Consider the following 4,277-nt stretch of genomic DNA (forward strand, 5'->3'; position numbering starts at 1 on the left):
TGGGTGAATTGTGTAGTATGTGAAATATCTCTCAATAAATCTGCTATCAAAAAAAAGTGTGAGCCACTACATCTGTTCCAGAGTTACCCAGGCTGCCTGTAATCAAAATCTATCGGAATCCTCTGAGAATCTTCTGTGGACAGGACCTAACTCTGCATTTCCCCAAAGGACACTGAATGAAGTTCAAGGCAATGTAGGCCTTACAAGACAGTGTGATTCAGAGCCTGTGCCCCACAGGCTTCCTGAAATGAATAAAAGAATAAATTGGAAGGTCTGTAACTAACCTGAGAGGGCAGTAGCCTTGAGCAGGGCAAGGTTGGGGGTGGGGGAGGCCTCCTTCCTGAAATTCTTCATCAATAGCTTCTTTCTCCCCATCTAGACTCCTTAGTGTTAGAAAACTCTGACTTGGGAAAGGGGAAGAAGGTGTGGGGGATGGGAGAGGGAGACTTCTTCCCTCCTTACTGCCTTCAGGCTCACGGCCACTGCTGTGGGGAGCTCTTGAAGGAAATGAGCTGTTTGTTTGAGTTTGTGTCTGCAACAGAAACATTTGCCAATCACTTGTGGTTTTTCAAGAACCTGGGAGCCACGTGTAAACCATTTCTGGAGATCACTTATGTTCACCTTCGTTATCAGGAGATAAAGGGACTGTAAGTCAGCATTGACAACACCTGAGACCAGGGAGTTGGAACTAAGACATCAACCTTTGATGATCTAGGGGATGATTTATATATAAAAATGGTGAGTCTTGTCTGACTTCTGGCCTTCCAGCCAGAAATTTTTCTATTTGCATCACCACATGTAGATGGATAAAGTGTAAACATTCAAGCTTTACCTAGCCTAATGCTAAAGTGAAAGATTTTCTTGAGTGGGTCGAGAAACTATGGGCTGAAATGATGTTTTGAGTTGTCTATGTACCTCATTTATCAATGGCATTAATATCCCTGGAGGCTTTCCACTACTTCATGAGACTTGCAGACCTGACCATTCATAAGAACCACTTGGGAAGTTTCTGACTCAGGACTGAAGCAGACCCCAGGAATCTGCATTTTTAATAGCAAGTGATTCAGATGCAAAAGAGATCCACAGACCACACTTTGAAGAACACTGGTCTGAATTCTGCCTTGTATCTACCCGCCCCCATACTTCCTCTTTCTCCCCTGAAACACAGAACTCAAAAATCCTGCAGTCTCTCCCAGAGCTTCAAAGATAAAAGGACATGGTTTTTAAGACTTCATGATGCTAGAATAAATAAGGCTATTACATTTAATCAGATGGAAGAGTTTGACTTTGATTTATGAGAAATGCTTAGTCTTCAACACCTTGGCAATAAGAAGGGTGGGGTACACCCACCAAGTACTATACTGTAACCCTCAGAAACCAAATTAATGAGAGCTTAATAGGAGGTAATTGTCCAGTTACTTGCAGATGGAGGCAGTTCTTCCTGACTGTAATTTTGGTTGTTGATGTTTTCTTCCTAACAAGGGCCTATGAGTTCCCAGCCCTGACTTCTCTATCTTGTCTAAAGAGGACAGAGCACGTGTGCCTAGGAACCAGTGGGGACCAGATCTGCATACCCTTACTTTGGTTTCTGTGCCAGACCATACAGGAAACATGGGTTGCCTATAACCAGATTAGGGCAACTAGGACCAAATCCATTTAGTTTCTGAACTCACCAGAATCTCCTCCAAGGGGGATGAGGACTTGACCCAAAGGCGTTTCTCTATCTGAGCAGTGACCAGGCTCACGGACCTCACATAGTCCTATTCTATTCTCAGCTTCCAAGTACTCCCATCAGACCTCAAATCTCTTCATGAGTGGACGGTTCTTTGTGGAGGTCGCTCTGGCCTGCTCTCTTTTTCACTCTCCTGCTACATAACTCCTTTCTTCTCGTTCATAGAAGATTCCCAGGGTCTCTTGCAATCCTAGAAATCTTGAATTCTACCATCTTAAGAAACCCCAAACTGGATCTTTTAGCTACAACAAGCTCTCTTTTCCTTTTGCCTCCAAGCTTATCAAGGGAGAAAAGCCTGGCTTCATAACCCGTGATGCCCAGATTCAGATACCTTTATCCCATGCCCGGGGGTGTCCTGCTAGGTAAATTATGAGGATAGCATCATGCCAGGAGTAGCGCTAAGTGCTTCATCAGCATTCTCATTCCACCCTCCCACCAATCTGTTGAAGCAGGTAATAGTTCTCTCCCATTTTACAGATAAAAACATCAAGTCTCAGAAAGGCCAAGTCACATGTCCCAGGTTATTTGGCCTTTAATGGCAGACACAGAAAATGTGCCCAGGCCCTTCTGCAGCCTAAATTTGTGCTCTTAACCAGCATCCTGCCACCAAAATACTCCATTCCAACTCCCAAGGAACCACCAGACCCAAGCTGAGAAGATGGGAACAACTTAAGCAAATTAAACACAAGAAATGTCTCCACCCCACTCTACCCAACCAAACCGGTGTGAATTGTCTTACAACTCACCAGAAAGCCCTCTAGGCTCACAAGTAAGTTATAGGCTTGTGCAAGGGCTGGCAAATTGAGTGATGGGAAGAAAAGAAAGAATGTGTTCAGGGTCATAAAGCTGATGAGAGCAAAAGAAAAAGCCGAAGTCTGATTACTTGTGACGTCTCGAGCCAGACAGCTATAAAAGGTAAGGCAGGGTTTTTGCCTGGCAACCACAGAATTTTAAGCCCTAATCACAGCTCTGCTTTCTGTTCCCAAGGAACAGCCCTGCTTCTAGAGCTCAGAGAACATCCTGTCCTGTCTGCCCCAGGGAGAGGCAGAGGGAGCAAAGCTGAGGTTTACCAAGTGCTACTGAAAGGAGTGGGGAGTTGGCCCCCAGCTAGGCTCAGATACTCCTGCAAAATTATCTCCAGAACCATCCACAGCCCCTTCTCGCAGTGGATCTTGCTGTCCCTATGACAATGCTCTCCTCTGCGCCTCCCTCCCACTGCTCACCTGTATCCCTATGGCCCATGGAAAGGCACCTTCTCAGGCATCCAGACCAGGATGGAGGGCTTTGCCGTTCCTGTGGAAGTATGGCAGTCGTTAAGAGCACAGGCTTTTGAGTTAACTTACCTGAATGCTATCTCTACTTCTTAGGCAAGCCATTTAACCTCTCTGTGCCTCCGTTTCCTCATTTGAAAATGGGATGAGTTGTAGTACCTATCTTATAGGGTATTATTCAGGAATAAGTGAGAAAATATTTGTAAGGTACTTAGCACATTTCCCAACCTTAAGAGGAAACTAATAATATTATTTTTATTTCTGCTTCTAAATGTTCATTTCCCAAGCCCCACCTCGATATCCTAGTTTCCCTAATGCCACATCAAGTCAAAGAATCTTATAACTGGAAGAGGCCCTAGAAGTCGCCTAATATTAGAATTTTTTCTCTATGTAACTTTCACACACATATATCTCTAAGAATAAGATAATATCAGTAAAGTACCTAACATGTGCCTGGGATATAGTAAAAGCTTAATAAATATTAAGGTTCATGATAATTTATGTGCCAACTTGACTAGATCGTGGGATGCCCAGATATCTGGTGAAATGTTATTTTGGCTGTGTCCATGAGGGTGTCTCCAGAAAAGATTAGGTTTGAATTGGTAGGATGAATAAAGTAGGTTGCCCTTTCCAATGTGGGTGGGCATCATTCCGTCCACTGCGGGCCTGAAGAGAACAAAAAGGTGGAGGAAAATTGGCCTGACTGCTTGAGCCGGGACATCGGTTTTCTCCTGCCCTTAGCACTCCTGGTTCTTAGGCCTTCAGACTTTAACTGGAATCTACAATATTGGTTCTTTGGCTCTCAGGCCTTTGAACTACACCATAGGCTTTCCTGGGTCTCCAGCTTGCAGGCAGCAGATTGTGGGACTTCTCAGGTTCCATGATTACATGAGCCAATATCTTACCATAAATCTCCTTATTTTTATATATTTATGTTATATATAAAAGGTATTTGTTACATAATATTTTAAACATGAATATATATTTATCTATATTTGTATAGATGATTTACAGCTTTTACTTTTTCTGAGAGAGGAATTATAATGAATTTAGCAAGTCATTTGGAGTTAAAGATGCAAGCATAATTATGTATTATTTTTATATATTTATGTTTTATATAAAAGGTATTTGTTACATAATATTTTAAACATGAATATATATTTATCTATATTTGTATAGATGATTTACAGCTTTCTACAAATAGAGTTCACTTGAAGCCAATCACTTATCCTAGTAATTCGCAAAACACTAAGGTGGGAAAAGACTGGAAGCCC

The sequence above is a fragment of the Pteropus vampyrus genome, unplaced genomic scaffold (assembly GCF_000151845.1).
Source record: "Pteropus vampyrus isolate Shadow unplaced genomic scaffold, Pvam_2.0 Scaffold15, whole genome shotgun sequence".
NCBI lineage: Eukaryota > Metazoa > Chordata > Mammalia > Chiroptera > Pteropodidae > Pteropus > Pteropus vampyrus.